Source organism: Egretta garzetta, unplaced genomic scaffold (assembly GCF_000687185.1).
Source record: "Egretta garzetta isolate BGI_Z169 unplaced genomic scaffold, ASM68718v1 scaffold467, whole genome shotgun sequence".
NCBI classification, from domain to species: Eukaryota; Metazoa; Chordata; class Aves; order Pelecaniformes; family Ardeidae; genus Egretta; species Egretta garzetta.
The window spans coordinates 1151310-1169449 of record NW_009260196.1 but is presented as its reverse complement, the minus strand read 5'-3'; positions in this window follow the sequence as shown (position 1 = coordinate 1169449).

Here is an 18140-nt window from a genome sequence, read left to right as displayed (position 1 = left end):
ATTCCCCCCTGGAAAAAAAAAAAAAAAAAAAAAAAAAAAAAAGAAAAGAAAAGGCTGTTTTTGAGGAGGAGGTTTGGTGACAAAGCTCAGACCAGCTTTGGGGGCTGTATCTGAAATCCGTAAGGGAAGAAGCCCCACATGGACGCTGTGCAACCACTACAGCTACTGCCACAGCCCCCTTTGCAATGACTTTGGGAAGATTTGGGCTGACTGACTGGTGCTCTGCGAACCTCCCACCCACAGTGAATTAAATTATGGTAGGAAGAGCTGGGCTTTTCCTTGCAGAAGAAATGGCGAGACCGCCTTTGTAGCCCTGATGACAGAATTGCCGTCAGTCACGGATCAGTATTTGTACACCCCGAGAGGAGTTAGTTAGTGTGCTTAATCAGGGCTGAGATGGGCAGGAAGGAAGATTTATACGGCTCTTCTTTGGTATGTGGAATTAAAACAAAGCAGACAGGCAGGAACTGATTTCCAAGACAAGTGGTCTTGGGCATGTTATTGATACAAATCAATTCATCAGCACAAGTAAAAATAGGGCCAATCTTCGGCTTTCTGCAATTCCTTTTTTTTTAATCCAGGCATCTTCTGAAAACTAATCTTTGGCCAAGAAAACTATTACTTTTGATACAGGCTACTTTTTTTTTTTTTTTTCTTTTTTTTTTTTTTTTTTGTATATCGTACTTCAGCGCTTACTCAGAGGCGGCAGTAAAATGAGTAGCGGTGCTGAGGAGCACCTGCCCTCGAGCCAGCCCTCAGCCCGGCCCCAGCTCCCCACCTGCGGAAATTAAGGCAACGGATCCCTGTGACCGAAATGGGGAGAGCTCTGGAGCCAGAAGCCATTGCGAGCCAGGAGCTGGGGCAGATGCGCCAAGGCTTTGTGAAGCTCAGCCTGGAAACGAGCTTTTTCTTAAGCTGTCGAGCATTCAGAAGAGAGCCAGTCTGTTAGCCGAGGGAGCCTCTGGAATTCTTCCTAACCTAGTGTGAGGTTCTGCTGGTTAAATGGGAGCCAACTAAAGGGATGCGATCGCAACTGCTTGCGTAGGGGTGTGCGTGAAATTGAGTTTCAGCAGGGGGTGGGTGGGAGGAGGAGGGAGCCCCACTTCAGGACCACAGCCCAGAGCCTGACTGAAATGGTGGTGACCGAGTCACCTTAGAAAAAGTTGATCTCCGCTGGACATCTGTCCCTACCACAGCAGCTACCAGCGCCGGTGCTGGAAGCCTTACCACCACCGAGGGTAACATCCAGCGATGAACCAAAGATGCTTCCCTTTTGGCAAGCGCTCTCTGCAGCCCAGCTTTGAGGCCCATGGATAACTAGATTAGGACAAAAGAGCAAAACGGCAAAACCCTCCAAGTCCTCCATTCACCGGCAATAGCGCAGCTGCTCAGGGCACGACGGCCGCGCGGGCAGCGCTGTTGGTAGGGGTCCAACATTTTGCCAAAACCATTGTAAAAAAAAATAGATGAGACGCATACTGCTGTGGTAGGAGTGACACCACCTTGGCATCGGCACAGCTGGGGAAGGAAGGCAGTGGTTTTTCCTGCCATATTGCGCCTCTGAGGCACGAGAATACTTCAGCTTTCAGGAAAGTAAGTCTTGCGTCCTTCCAAGGAAGGAATTTTTACTGGTACAGTCCTCCTGAACCTTATTTTTCCCAAATGCTTCTATGTGCACCCTCTCTCTGTTGTGCTCTTCCCAGGCGATGTGAAGCTGTTCTTAAAGAAAATGGCATTTTTTTCCCCCTCTGCTCTGAAATTCTGGGAAGCATTTTCTGCTTCAAAAATTGCTTGTTGGAATTGTAAATTCAAATTACTGCCATACATTATGGCTTTCTTTGGCAGCAGAGCAGAACCACAGAGCCCAGTAACATATTTCATCCCAGGGAACGTATCAAACATATGTAGAATAAGCTAGCGGTGAGAAAAATTGAGCTCCTTTGTGTGCTACTAGTCACAATGAGCACTGACATGCAAAAAAAAAAAAGCATTTTCAGAGGCTGAGCCGAATGAGGATGAAGGATGGTGGAATGGTGTTATGGAAGTGAGAGAAGTTTACTTTCCATAGGTGCTATAAGCAGCCCTAACTGGCAAGACGAAGCATGCTATATCACATACCACCACTGAGACAAATTGATGGTAAAAGCTCTGGACAGCAGGAGATGCTTGGGCAAGCATTTAAAGCAAACACCGAGGAAAGGCTCCAGCTTCGAGGAGGTTTGCTCTGTGGGACGTACCATATTTAAACAAATTATTAGGGTCCCAAATATTGAGGAATAAGGCCCTGTACATAAGCTATGTCTGGAGGCTTTCGGAGGGGACATGCAGCGAGCTCATCAGCCCCTGGCTGTGCCAAGGGCAAGTACAGACCGAGAGCCTTGGGGATGCCTTTGAGAAAAGAATGGTCTAAATAACATGAAGGGCAAGAGGAGAGACCAATAACTTATCAGCCCCTAGCACTAATAAAACCTGAAAGAATTCAAATAGGAAAGGAGCCTCTGGCCTGGGTCCACGGATCTCATGTCTTTATTTATGAGAGGTCATTGCTAACTGAAACTCGCCATAAAACACCTCGTGCCATGGCCAAAAAGGGGCTAGCAAACCTCATTCCCTCTTCACAGCCTGCAGCAGAGATAATATCCCTACAGACAGAATGGAGACCACTTACCCTGTCTGCATTTTTATCCCTTTCCTCAGCTTTTGTCTATGGCTTTGTCTCTGTGGGTCTAAGTCTTTTCTGGGTAGATGTTCCGCATACACCTTCTCATGTAGATATGCCACCAGCAATTATATGGATGCAATGGTAGTGTTCTTCTTTTTCTATTTTAGATGCTCACAAGCCAGTCTTGCAAATCCCTTGAATGCATGCAACTTGTGTGATTTATCCCTATCAGAGACAGATAAGAGGGTTTTCATACAACCACTGGACAAAATCATGGGTCACTTAGCTTTAGCTAAGGGAAACTAGATTGCAGGGGAGAAAACACAGAGCTGCCTATGATTACAGTGCTTTGTCCTCGGCTTGAGGTTTTTTTTAAATAGTGAAACCAGCTTTATAGGAAACAGTTCATTATTCCTTACCAACAGCAAGAATTCAAAAGGAAATCGAGGGGTGGAAAGCGTCCAGCAGGTTTATCTAGGATTATCCTCTTTCTTTTGAGTGAAACAGCCCTTTTGCAGCCTCAGCTTCCCAGGCTACATCTCCCCGCAGCACACGGAGGGTGATGAATGCGTGCTGCAGGCACTAACACCAGGTAGCACCCATAGAGACGTACGGGTGAACCCAAAGAGATGTCCCCACCTCCCCAGCTGGGGGGTCTCCATCTCTGGCTGTTCTTCACCAGCAGTCAGGAGTCAAGAAGATGAAATTAAGCCATTTTATTGCTATAGTTTAGGTGATACCTTACTCGGCAGGTAAGGTTTCTTAGTACACCGGAGCCATGCCCACCCTAATCCATGCATCTGCTTCTCATCACCCTTAGCTGCCCTGAGCATGGTTAAGGGGCAATTCCCACACTCTGGCAAACAGAGAAACACCAAGTGTCCCCAGGCATTATTCAGGTCACAGAAAGGTTTTTAAGTTGCCAGGACAGGAAATTGGATGGGGAGGGGAAAAGCTGTTCTGACTCTTCCCTTTGCCAGCAAGACTAGGCAGAATCAAGCTGCCTGTTTTTTACAAGTAGGATGCAGCTGTTGGTCTCATGTGATTTATCCCATGTAGGATGAGAGAACGGATCGTGTGAGGAATGGCTTCAAGTCAGGATCTCAGCGGGATTGATTTTCTAACTTAGTTATCAAAGCATTTTATTCTTCTGGGCTTTCAAGCCTACCATAGCCAGGAGTCCTAAATCTCACTTGTATCTTCATAGGTGAAACACCGAACTACCAGTGAGCTCTCACCCTGATTTTTCTAATCCCAGAATCAGCAGGGTGACAGGACCCAAGCACAGAGGCTGGGGCTGTCCCATTCATGGTCTTGTTGGCTCCAGGAATTTGAAATGTGCAGAAAAAAATGGAAGTCATTTGTGCAGCATTTAGCTGAATGGCTCAAAAATCTTAGGCCAAGCCATAGCCAGAAAGCAGCATGGCCATTTCATGAAAGCCTGGCCTATGGCCTGGTGCCCATCAATCCTCCGTGCCTGGAGAAGACCTGGCAAACAACAGTGCGACCTGTGCAGTGCTTGGGAATTCAATACCCCACCGGCTGGCTCGGTGGATTTATCGCTACCCATCCTTCTTCCCAGAGTCATAAATCAAATCTTTCCTGTCCTGTCCTAAAATGTCATTATGATTAGACAGATGAAGGGAATGAAAGCAGAAGTAGAGCCATAAAACAGTATAGTATAGTCAGAAAGTAAGTTTAAAAGTCATGGGTCTCCTTCAGGTTTCTGAGAACTTAAGCAATATTCCCTCTTTTGGCCTCTTGCTGTTTGTAAAGTTAAAGGACTGGAATATAATATCCACCCTTGTTTTGCATATATTTCATTAATCCTCTATTAACACTTTACAGCTTGATTTTTATTAATAAAGAACCTTAATTCTGGAGTGGGAAGGAAATAGTTGTGGAGTGAGATGGACGTGACCGTACAGCTCCGGCAAGTTAGCCAATGCACTGTCCCATGCTGAAGAGAGTAGCAGCTGAAGTAAATCTAAATATTTATATTTGTAAGGTAAAACCAACCAACTCTCTTTAAAAGGCCCACACATAAATATGGCAGTGTTTATTTTATGATATTTTGAGACTCATGAAATCAAATTTGTTTCAAATGAATTGGTTTGATATTAATCAAGGAGAAAAGAAAAATGAGATCTACGGTAACATACTTATTTAAAGTGTACATTTTTGTATATTTAATAGATAAATTTGCTTTCCACTGAGGGGGGACAGGACTTAATCCCACTTTATGCTCCCCAGGGGGGAATTAAATTGACTTCCATGAGAGGTGGATCTGGCCCTGCATGACCATGTGCATGGTCCATCTAGCTACACAAGAGGAACCAAAGGGCACAGTTGTACCTAGAACCCATAAACCTGTCAGAATAACCAGCAAAGCACAATTATTTATGATTCACAGTTTGTTTACCTACAATAGTGTTTTGCATAACAAATAAATGAGAATTTTGAAATCTGCTTGTGGACAAGTTCATGGTGATGAAAAGTGGGGAGGTTCACCCAATAAATAATTTACTATGAATTAAACATTCATCACCAGTACTAGAAAAGCAATAAAAGTCTTTGGTTTAAATCTTTCTTTTTTTTTTCAAATTGGTTTTTAATGATGGATCTAAGCCACAAGTGTACATGTAGACTTTGAACATCTGTGAGGGATTGTTTTCACCCCTTGAATTTTACTTCAATCTATTATATAAATAGGAAATATTTTGCAAAGTACACACCTAAATACACAGACTGGGGAGACGCAATGTTTCAGTGACTTGGATTTTGGGCTTCGATCAAATAAATGAAATCAGGGAAACATCTACAGGGAACAGGTATTGAATCTGGGTGAATTGTGTCTAAAATGTAAACCAATATATCTTCTTTATTATTACTATTCTTTTCTTTTTTTGGTTAATGGGAAAAAAATGTGTGCTCAAAATCACCTGTTCATTGTTACAGATTGCTTAAAGCCAAGTGTGTTTGGAGGCTACCACTGCATTTCACTTGCTTTATCTTATAGCTAGAAGGTCAAGTCCCCGGGGCAGCAGCGCTCACAGGGAATAATGGTTCCAGGGCAGGTTTAGGTTGGACATTAGGAAAACTTTTTTCACTGAGAGGGTTGTCAAGCGTTGGAATGGGCTGCCCAGGGAAGTGGTTGAGTCCCCGTCCCTGGAGGTATTTAAAAGATGGGCCGACGAGGTGCTTACGGACATGGTTTAGTGGTGGGATGGCAGGGTTAGGGTAATGATTGGAGTTCATGACCTTAAAGGTCTTTTCCAACCTGAACACTACCACCAGAAGAAATGACCATCCCAAGCCTCATGTCCAGCAAGTGCAAGTGATGCATTTTTGATTTGCCTTTTTGTATCAACAAATAACAGCACACATGCTTAAAAACGTAGTTCTGCCAAACCGAAGTACTGTCCTGTATGTTGTTCATGATGTCGTATAAAGACTCATTGGAAAAGATGAGCTTGCTCCATCTGAGGGCCAGGTCGGGCCAGGTCATACCCTGGGCAGTCAGAAACCCCCAGGCATTCAGGATGGGGACTTCATGACCACCTCCCAGCCTGAACACCAGCCAGCCAGCCACGGGGTGCTGCTGGAGGGGAGCAGAGCCGGGGCAGCCACGCGTTCAGCTGCTCAGACACCCATGCTATTTCCATGAGCCTTGCATTTTGTGCTTTCAGTAGGAACCACTCCCATTTACCCAAGACAGAAAAATGCCAAAAAAAAAAAAAAAAAAGAAAGAGCTCCTGGCAGAGTTATCCAAAGCCTGAAATCTTAATTTTTCTCAGAAATAATTTTCCCTCTCCAGGGGAGGGGAAAAAAAAAAGGAGTTTTATTATTGTGGGAAGTAGTTGAAACATGAGACGAAACCATTAAGCATTTTGTTTTGTAAAGCTATCAGAAATGTGGTGTTTTATTGCTTTTGGCGTTAGCATGCGCTGTTTTCCAGCTCCACTGCTCATGTTTCAGCACATACAACCTTACCCGACATGATACGCATGTAACTTTGGTATCTTATGTAGTGTGAAATTCCCAAGAAAGAGGATGGGAAGACTCAGGCAGATGAAGTGCAGCCACGCGGTTGGCTGGGAGAAGACAAGCTCTTCTACTTCTAAGGCATGGTGCACCCTAACACTCCTCCTGACTACCAAGGAACGAAGCCCGTGAGATGTACAGTGGCTTCTGCTCCCCGTGAAACTCCTGCAGGACAGTGGAGAGTCATTAAAAGTTTTCTTGTTTTGCAGTAGTTGTTATCTGCAGCATCTTAAAGGTGGGATTTCTAAGTAGAAGTGCGCAAGCCTTGCAGGTTTCAGGGTGAACAGCGGGGATCAGCCAGCAGCCCTGACAACTCAGCTCTGCAGTAGCCGAGACTCAAACAGGAATCCCCACGTGCCATAGGCAGCAGCTTATTGCTGGGTCAGCTGGAACCTTTTCCTGCTTGCAACGACATTGGCGGCTCTGTGGTTATCTCCAGCTGAAGAGGGCTTTCGCATATTTTGCTTCAGCCTGTGGCTGCACGAACAGAAAATGCAGTCTGCAAACACAGAGCGAAAGCGCGTGTGTTTGCCGATCTGGTGGAAATCGGGCCAGCGCTATTATTGGCTTCGCTAGTGACGTTCCAGTTTGAGAGAACAGAATCTGACTTGTTGAGGCTGATTTTCATAAACCATTTTTTAATGATTTATATTCCTTCTTCGGGTATTCATTTAAAGGACTGAGAGAGATTTGGACCATTGCATTAAATATATTAAGGTGCCATTTTGAGAGTATTCCTGGGCATGTGTGCTAAATTTGAAAACTCAACGTACTTGCAAAATTGCAAATATAAATCAAATAACAACTAAAGCATTTCCTCAGACCAATGGTCCTAAGTGCTCTCAACAGCTGGAAGAAGCGCAGACTCTTTGCTATGCAAAACTGGCGTTATAGATTTGGAGCATAGAGAGACCTTTGCTAAACTACAGCAATCCGTCATGTTTAAATGTGTTTGTTGTTAGCAGGGCACAAGCATGATTTGATTACCGTGGTGTTCTGAAAAAAGAAAAAAAAGAAAACTATGCTCATATTGGGAAAGGCAAGAAAAAAAGCTTTTGGGAACCAGCTTAAGTTAGAAGGGGGAGTCGTGGTTGTCATCTCCAGCATTTTCTGTCTTGGCTTTTTAGAGTTTTTTTTTTTTGGAGAGAAATGGACAAGAAATTAGCAAAATATTTAAGAATTCACGAATGCACGTGACCTTCAGAGTGAAATTTAGGACCGCAGCACATGAAGTCTCATTATTTTTAAATTATTTATCTAGTTCATTATCAATCTTAGCAGATAAAAATAGCCCCTTAACTTTTTCAGCATCAATCCTGCTCGGGGGGGGGTACAGATCCCATGTGGATGCTGGACTGCACCTCCATCCCAGGGACACTGCAGGAGCCCATCCTGCACCTCCCTGTGGCCCTGGAGGTGCCAGGACACCAGGGCACCCAGCCAGGGAGGAGGGTGGAGGGGAAGCTGGGCTGAGGGGGATTATAAAGCTCCCTGAATGGGGAAGATGTGGAACAAAACAGAAAAAGCTATGAACTACTTGGCAATTACTGGTCCTACTTCAAGTCTCTGTGGTACCTCCTGTGGCTGGCTGGATAAGAAATACAGCCAGCTTGCAGAATTAGTTAGACTACAGCTTGCTAATTTTACGATGCAATACGTACTCCGAGGTTCACTGTCCACAACATCCATCTCCTTCCACAACACCCAGCTCCTTCAGTTTTACTTGTATAATTCACCTTCTACAAAGCAAGAAGTTTGTGCTACTTAGAATCATAGGATCATGGAATTGTTTAGGTTGGAAAAGACCTTTGAGATTGTCAAGCCCAACTGTTAATCTAACACTGCCATCCCACCACTAAACCATGTCCCCAAACACCTCATCTACCCTTCTTTTAAATATCTCCAGGGATGGGGACTCGACCGCTTCCCTGGGCAGCCCGTTCCAATGCTTGACAACCCTTTGGTGAAGAAAGTTTTCCTAATGTCCAACCTAAACCTCCCCTGGTGCAACTTGAGGCCATTTCCTCTTGTCCTATCACCCATTACCTAGGAGAAGAGACTGACTTCCACCAGAAGTGTTCATTAAGATGTGCCACTCCAAAAAACCTTTTGAGTTCAAATGAACGGTAAAAGTTTTGCAAGTACCTCCTCAGTTATCTGTGTGCGAGGAGAGGACCTGGGCACCACGCAGAGTGAGCCCCCGTGCAGACCCCCCTTCACCAACAAGCTGCAACACCTAGGCAGAGCGCACGCCTGCTGCGTGCCAAAGCTCTGCTGTAGGTAAGATGCTGTGGAATGATTAGCAGTAGTCCTGAAGCCAGAGAAATCAGAGTGTGATACATTGGTAAAAGGATTTGAAGACCACAGTTGCACACCGAGATGGATGTCCTGCCTTTCCCAGGCTGTGGGAAGAGGGCAGTGAGTCCTAATGAAGGAGCTGTGTCAGTAAAAAGCAAAACGACGCAACTATTTCTGCCAAAGGGAGTGGGAAGAAGAGTGGGACAAGGGTATAGACTTTTAATGAACTCTTGGGTGTTATGGCTGCCTAGGTTTTCTCTTGACAGAAGGCAGAAATGGTTGTCGCCTTCCTTACAGGGCAGACATGCCCATGAGTGAAGCTGTGCACAGGACCAGCATCACAAACCACTTCGCTTCCCTTCGTGTACATCCAGGACTGCACCACAGCATACTTACTTCAGGCTCTAAATAGCCATGGCTACCTCAGCAGCTGCCATAGCCACATATTTCATCTTCACACAGTGGTCATTGTACTTGAATTTAAGGGAGTCTTAAATGACAGAGCTGAATTCATTATCAATAGATCTACACCCTACTTTAAAAATCTGTCCTGGTTTCAGCTGGGATAGAGTTAATTTTCTTCCTAGTAGCTAGCATAGTGCTGTGTTTTGGATTCAGTACCAGAAGAACGTTGATAACACACCAATGTTTTCAGCTGTTGCCAAGTAGTGCTCAGACTACTCAAGGACTTTTTGAGCTTCTCCTGCTCGGCCAGGTGCATAACAAGCTGGGAGGGAGCACAGCCAGGACAGCTGACCCAAACTGACCAAAGAGCTATTCCAGACCATAGAACGTCATGCTTGGGGGGGTTAGTTGGTCGGAGAGGGGGAAGAGCGATCGCTGCTCGGGCCGGGCTGGGCATCGGTCGGTGGGTGGTGAGCAGTTGCGTTGTGCATCATTCATTTTGTATATTCTGTATATTCTCTTACCATTCTCATTATTACTATTATTGTTCTTTTCTCTTATTAAACTGTCTCTATCTCAGTCCATGGCTCTTACCTTTTTTTTTCCTTCCCGATTCTCTCCCCCATCCCGCTGAGGAAGGGGGGAGTGAGCTGCATGGTGCTGAGTTGCCAGCCGGGTTAAACCACGACAAAATCAAAAGTGCATGGCATAAGCAGGCGTGTTCATCATGGGCAGATGGTTGCGGGAGACGAAAGCAGATACTAAGTCAAAGATATTTTTCTTTTGTTATAACGCACATGGGAATTAGGAATAATGGCTATGTCCTGGCACTTTGATAGGAGCCTGGGGAGAAAAACTGCCAAATGTGGTACTGAAAAACAGCGACAAAAATATTTATCATTTTCAGCAACATGCGTATGCTGAGTTTAGCTACGCAAATAGCCTTAGATACAAAGGTCTTGTATAATAAATGAAGATAATTCCTGTATTCTTATTGTCCAACACAAACAAACAAAATAGTGAGCAGTTCTGTTCTTGTCTTTCTGCTAATGATGTTTCTAAAATTCTTCAAGTGCAACAGGTATTCATCTAAACTTGGGGAAAAAAAAGAAAAATGAGCCGGTAGGCAGAATCCAAGTAACACCTTCATTTTCTAATAGATTTTCTTTTCTTTGAACATTGACACTCTTTTGTTTTCCTTTCCAAGATGTAGCCATAAACTAGTTTATCAGATACAAATAAAATTTTCCTAAATTCAACAGAGGAGAATAACGAATTGGTTTTATAGGCCTATAAAACAACCTGAGTCTGTGAGCATTTTGAAATAATGGTGTCAATTAGGATCTGTAATGCATTCCGGGAGATATCATAAGAAATGTGGCAGCAAGCTCATTTTTTCCTTTCAGAATGATCACCTACAATATGCAATAAAATGCTAGGATGTACTCATAAAAGAGCCATTGCGCTACCCTCCCTAATATATATGCAAATATTTCATCACTTTGAAACTTTGAGACACACGAGAAAGCTGTTAGAAATTAACAGCAGCTTCCAGTTGCCATATAAATCAAAACAACAGCTCTTCTCTAAATAAAGAACTTGCTTAGGGAAGTGAGCGCCTTTGATTAAATGCTGATGGGAATTGGCCCCGCTCGCCGTCATTGCCGTTGACAGGCAGAGCCTGGCTCTCCTTCTCCTCTGCAGACGTCGTGACGTCTGCCATCGCTGCTAGAGTGCCTTGCGTTGTTCTCGCTTTGGGGCCATCACCTTTGCAAGGTGAGGACTTCTGCAGTTTAAAGGACATTATAGTCCCCTTTGGCCACGGAACCAAACCGAGTACGTTGTTCTGGGGGCATCCCAGAAGTTGAGAGGGGATGAAAATACCCCGGCTAAAGCCCTTTCCTCTGAAAACCTTCTCTGAAGTCATAACCAGTGGCGTGTTCTCTGCTCTTTGTACCAAAAAGCACAGTGATTCTGCAGGAGACATCACCCTTCACAGCAGCAGGAGACAGCAGGATGCCCACCCACATGAACGCATTTCTGGACTAAAGCAGCCTGAAGGAAGTAATCAACATTTCTCTAAAGTTTGTTTAAGTTGGAAAAAAAATACATACTGCTCTCTAGGACTGAATCGTCACAAGCAAATGATGACGGAGAAGACTGAGCAGAAAGTCAGGAAGGTCAAATTATAGGAGTGCCCACCGTGACGCTGCAATGGGCAGCGCCCATTCAGCAGCAACAGTTGCTCAAGTAGCAGCCTATTTTTTAAGGTCCATAATGGATTCTTGCCCTCAGAGGATGGAGAAAATCATCATTTAATCTCTTAAGGAAGACAGTAAATGAGAAATGATTTGTTCCCAACCAGATGGGGAAGAGCAGAAAAATGGGAGATTTATTTTAATAGGTGGCAAGAACCAAAAGATACAGAGTGCATCGAACTCATTTTCACTTGCCCTCCTGTGTATGCGTACTTTTCTACGCATAATCGGCCTTTTTATCCGTCCCTGCCGGCTGAACATTGGAAACTATCTAGCTCTGTACAGAACTCAGAAACTCAAGCCAGCTAAGGAACAAGGTTGTTCTGCAGCCTGCAGTTGGTCTGCAGAACCATATAGAAATGGACACTGCAACAGCTCATCTAGGCCGCTGCCCCGCTAACGCAGACTTCTTCCCTAACGACAAGCAAGCGTATTGTCCTTCCAGTCTAACTTTAAACGTGTCGAGTAGCGGGGCTCGGCTGGAAGTTTATTACACAGGATAATTGATTTCACTGTCAGAAACAGAGCCGAGAAAGTAACTCATGGCAAATAATGTATTCAATGAATAAAGTTTCTTCCCTTGCCCACAGTCAGCCTGCTAGCAGATCATGAGTCCCTTCACTGTATTCACTCCTCGGAGCGTTTCGTGCACTGGTTTGCCAACAGGCAGAGAGCCACGCATTGCAGGTGTATTCTTTCAGGGCTGCTTTGGCTGGTTATTCACAAAATTTCCTTTCTGGACACAAAATCAGCAGGAGGATCTGAGCAAACCACCAAGCCTCATCATGTCTCAGAAAAAGCAAAAAGAATGAAACATGAGTGAACAGCCAAAGGCAGGAGGTGAGGAGGACACCCATGGGATACGAGCTGCTCTCCGATGTCTCAACTGGATGTTCAACACCATGAACAGGATGCCCAGAGAGGTAGTGGAGGCCCCATCCTTGGAAACATTCAAGGCCAGGTTGGACGGGGCTGTGAGCAACCTGATCTGGTTAGTGGTGTCCCTGCTCCCTGCAGGGGGGTTGGACTAGATGGCCTCTAGGGGTCCCTTCCAGCCCAAAACATTCTATGATTCTATGACGGCACATGGTTTGCTGAGGCAAACCATGTTTCTTGCTGAACTCCTGTCATTGCGCATCATTGTCACTCCTCCGTTCGTGTGAGCTCTGCATGGACCCCAGAACTCAGTACTACTTCAATCTACTTTAGACAGGGTCCCTAATTAATGGCAGAGCTGAGAACAGACGCTGGATCTGACTCTAAGCAATTTTGGCTCACAGCATTTCTGAAAAATTTCAAAAGCACAACATGTCAAGCAAAAAAAAAAAAAAAAAAGCAAAAAACTTCTGCGTACTGTGAAATTTCAGAAAAGGAAACGTTTTTGCAAACTGAATGTTGAACATTTTAGAGCTTGAATGTTGAACATTTTAGAGCTAAACTCCAAGGAAAGTTGCACCACGTGCTAAAGTTCTACTCAGTTTTTTTTCAGCGAGATTAAAAGCAGTCATCTAATTTGCATTAGGGATTATATTTTCATATTCTCTGTGAATTATAGAGCATAGAAGATATTGCCCATTAAACAGCAGTCACTGAAAGCTCACGGTTCCTCTCCAAGAAGTAACGTTTCTTTGCCTTGCCTCTCTGGGAAGAGTCTAGGACGTACGTGCTCCCCACACAGCCCATGACATTGCTCGTTGCTGAGGTGAGATGTCTCATTCCTGGGCAAGGGGGAAGTGGCAGGAGAGCAGCAAGGTCTCCAGTACTGAGGAGCAGCATCTGCAGATTTAGCTCCGTCTGCTGTAAAGCAAAACATGCAGGAGAGGGAGGAAAGAAGAAACGCAGGTCTTGGCTGCAGCCAGCCAAGCAGACATGGTTTATTAGCCAGTGCAGAGCTGCAATGACGGGAAGGAATCGCTGCTCCTACCAGCAGCATGGAAAGTCCAGCCGTTGGGGGGGGGGGGCGCTCACATTAACTGCTTTTATATTCCTTCATGGGAACAGCTACTAACTCAGTCCTGCTGATTGCAAAACCCAGGAACTTCATGCTTTGAAGAACTATAATAATGCCTTTGTATGTGCTTATACTATGGAAAAAAGGAGAAGCAAGCCCCTTGCTTTCAAGTTAGAGATGAGTGCTGGGTAACTCTAGAAATGGGTTGGATGCTGTGGAAACAATTCAGGTAATACATTTTGTTCCCACAAGGGTGCCTTGTTTATAAATTACTTCTGGATCCTGCACTCCTGCAGTGAATTATCTGCTCTGCTTAGCCCCCAAAAGCATGACTGATTGGTAGGAGCAGGCTCCGCCATGGTCTCCAGCCCTCTGCTCCCCTTCCCACCTCCCATGTCCACCTCTGGTGACACAGCCCTGCTGCTCGGGCGGGCAGCGCCAGGCACAGGCTCTGCTGGCTGAAAATGCTAGTGGAGAGGTAGGACCCATGGAAGAGGCTTTTGGGGATGACTTAGGGGCTGGAGTATTTCAGGGTATTTCCACAGAGTGGAAAAAGCGCATGTTCACAACAGTGAGTGGGTACCACCAGTCTGCTTCTCTCCAGCAGCTGGGGACTCCAAAATACAGTCCTGAAACTCAAAGGGTCCCTCCACTGAAGGTGAAGGGGAAAAAAACTCTTTGAGAGACCAGTAGCAAAGACACAGAAGGGTTTGTGTGGTTATGTTCCCATTATTTACGATCTACAGTAGCACCCAACACGCACATCCCTCTCCCAGGCAGTCCTTGCTGTGTGGAGCTCGCAACCACACCGACAGATCGACATGCAAACTCTGAGAAGAGAAACTATTTCAGGGTCCCAAGTGCAAGACAGGGTCCCGAGGACAGGGGAAACACAGAAGGCGCTGGTTCTCTGACCTGCTCCAGGAGACTTTAAGAACCAAAAGGACAACGGCATAGCAATGGATTTGAAAGACAGTTTCACATCTTTTGTTTTGCTTACATTTTATTAGACAGACATCAACCATTCAAAGAAAGATTTTTGAGTAGGTGCATCTTTTTCTTTGAGCACCCACCAGGGCCTGTGCTGGCACAACACGTTAAGTCTGCGTGCAAACTATAACTCGGTGCACAGAGTAGAAGAAAGAAAAAACCCATTCCTTCCATGCCATTTTCCCATTCTAACAGTTCCCAGACTTCCATAATACTTTCTAAGGCCAGTAAGAGGCACCAATTTGGATGACAAAATCAGAATGCCCTCACTCCTTTCCCTGCACGTGAAGGCCACCGAGTCCTCGACAGGACAAGGTAGTGAATCATCCCCAAAATTGCTGCCCTGCGGGGATGTTGGCAAGGTGGTTTACCCTGGAGCTGGAGCTCAGCAGCCATCCAAAAAGGACATGTGAGTAAGCGCAGGTTTTGTATCTGTACCCTCTTGCAACCTGCACAGGCGGAATCGCGCTTGCATGATTCTTTTTCAAGAACTGCCGTTTATAAAATCAATTCAGAGCTATGAATTTCAATGAGAACATTGTGCTGTGTGCTAGGCAGCCAACACCTCGCCTGACTCTTCAGGGGTAATTAAGCCAGTTAGCTTACCTAATGGGATGGCTGGGCCCAGAGAGTTTAAAGGGTATGTTTGGATAAGCATGTAAAGCTTATCCCAGCTCCTGAGCCAACAAGAAATTGCACTCCCAGTCTTGCTAGAACGATCATTTCTAGCTCCCGGGGGCTGGTCACGTTTCCTTCAGCAACATCATCTTTCATCCAACTGCCCTCTAAACAAAATAGGGCTGCAAAAGTTTGCAGAAAGTCTAAATCTAGCACGTCTTCTGAAAATTACTGGAGTTCTAGTTTGGCCCTAACTCTCCCTTTCAGCACTAATCACTAACCCCTGACTAAATACAGAGACTTCTTCAATGCTACCTGCTGTGTTTTCTGCCCCTGCCCTGCCTCCATGCTCAAATGTTATTTCCATGCAGTGGATCAAAACAATCAAGGCAACGGGAAGAAGTGGTTTATTAATGTGGTACCCATAGCATTTAAAAAAAAAAAAATAAACAAGTGCCTGAACAAAAATCAAATGATGGAAAAAATAATATTTTTTTTTTCCTGCAGAAAGCACCCAGATGAGGGAAATAACTCTAGAGGAAGCATAAAGACACATCATTTTTAGAGAAAAGAGTAGACATGCAATCTGCTACATGATTTGGGGCTTTTTGTTTGAACGACGCTGAGCAACCCTTCTTTTTAGCTGATGCCTAGGAATACAAATTGTCTGCTAAATATCTGCAGCTGCAGTCTGTTCTGCTATTGAAGCGGCTGCCGAATGTCTCTGCTATTTGCTTTGTACAGAAGAGCGAAGGGGGAAGGGTTCAGAGGCAGACAAAGACCGCGGTAGCATGGCTGAGACCTGTGTATTAAGGCGGTGGGTTTTAATGTTTCCCCTTTCAGCTTACCCCACTCCTCACGGTTTGTTCAGTACCAGGAGAAGTGGCAGCACAAGGATAACGGAACAGCCTGGGTTTGATCAGACTCGTGTTTACTTCAAGATAATTATTATTTACTACTTGCAATGTAGTCAGATCTAGAAGCCCTGGCCAGAGCCCAAGATCTTCTTTTCCAAGGGACAAATGCAGACTAAGGCAACGTAACCTTTTAAAGGACTAAAGATTTATTGATTTTTTTTAAGGGTGTCTGTAGTATGCAAAGTGTATTCCATAATGCAGCAGATCACGTTATAAATAACACACAAATGGCACACTGGAAGCCAAATGGAATGCAAAGCACAGCTTTATCAAAAGGTAGGGAGAGTGGTAGCATGCAAAGAAGATCACACTGAGTCTCAAGATACGAAACTCATATGACCCTCTGGGATTAGATATGATGAGCATCTTTCACCTTCACATACCAGGGATTAGCAAGAGGAGTAAGGGAAATCCTAGGAAGGTTATATACTATCGCATTGCTAAAGTTAGACCTTGCTTTCAAGTCTGTCACATCTGTAATTCACAACTGCTGGGAAACAAAAATCACTTTATAAAAAAAAAAAAAAAAGAATCAATTATAATGCAACGGTAGATGCCAAGACAAAGATTTTTAACATTTTAGTATAGTCATTTAAAATACAATATCCATGTTGGGCCACACAGAGGAATACTGTCCCGTTAGGATCAAGTATGCCGTGTGTGTGTGTAAATCTCAAAATACAGGATGTTCCTCTTCAGCATTGAATTCCTTCATTTCAGACCAAATAATATCACCACTGTTCAGCCATGAGGAGTGCGGATCCCACTGTCTTCCCACTGCCTTCCCGGAGGGTAAGGGCTTTGCTCTCTCTGACTTGGAGGGACGCGCTTGCCCCTAGTACCCAGTTCTCCAAACAGATGGATAGAGAAGGCAAGGTGAATCACTTCAGGCAACAGAGACAGGGAATCGTACATGAAATCATTTCAGCTACCTGTATTGATCAGAAAAAACCTAAATACCAAACTTACTTAACTTGATTTTAACAAAAATCTCTCCAATTCAAGGCATTCCTTAGTCACATTTTAAAACCCAGACATCATGCTATTCAGACACACTTGGAATAATTTTCGTTGTGTTTTGAATAGCTGATCAACTAAGAGATTACACCTGAGTCCTAGAAATTAAACTCAGAGCCACAAAAAAAACATACCCCAGTTGCATCGTGCATGTGTAACACTTCAAGTTGGGGATATTATGATTAACAACAGATCTGAATGTTAATTTGCTTTATTTTTCACAGTAAACATATTATTGATACAGTTAATCAATTTAATGTAACATGTGTTACATGTAGTAGCGTGAGTGCAGATTTTTGTAATAAAAAATGAGAGCTGCAGTGTTACTAAGAGACAGAAATGTGCAGTTCAATGCATATAGCTGTATGTTTCAGATGCTCATGCTTCACGGCAGGAGGGGAATCTGGGTAAAGAGAAAGAGGAGAGGAAAGAGAGGGAAAGATTAAATCGGAGGCAAAAACGACGTACAGGGATGCTGAAAGGCAGACAAATATACTGAAAGAAAAATGCAGTGGCGTTGTGAACTTCAGACTGGTCTTAGTCTCTGGCTGTGGAATGTAACAGATTGAAATGAATGCCCATGCACGGAAGCTTTTTCTGGTTTGGGTGAGTATTTGCGGTTGTGTCAGCAGCTTGGCTGGGCCCGGGTGGTATCACAGCTGAGCATTAACTGCAGTCACTGATACGAGTGTTCATCTATGAACAGGGCTTGGCGAGTTTCACCTCATTTCTGCTCTATTGGATGATGAAGACATCTTTTCAGGAGGAATAGAATAGAATAGAATAGAATAGAATAGAATAGAATAGAATAGAATCACTTGGGTTGGAAAAGACGTTTAAGATCATTAAGTCCAACCGTTAACCTAACCCTGCCATCCCACCACTAAACATGTCCTTGTCTGCCCATCTTTTAAATACCTCCAGGCATGGGGACTTGACCACTTCCCTGGGCAGCCCATTCCAATGCTTGACAACCCTTA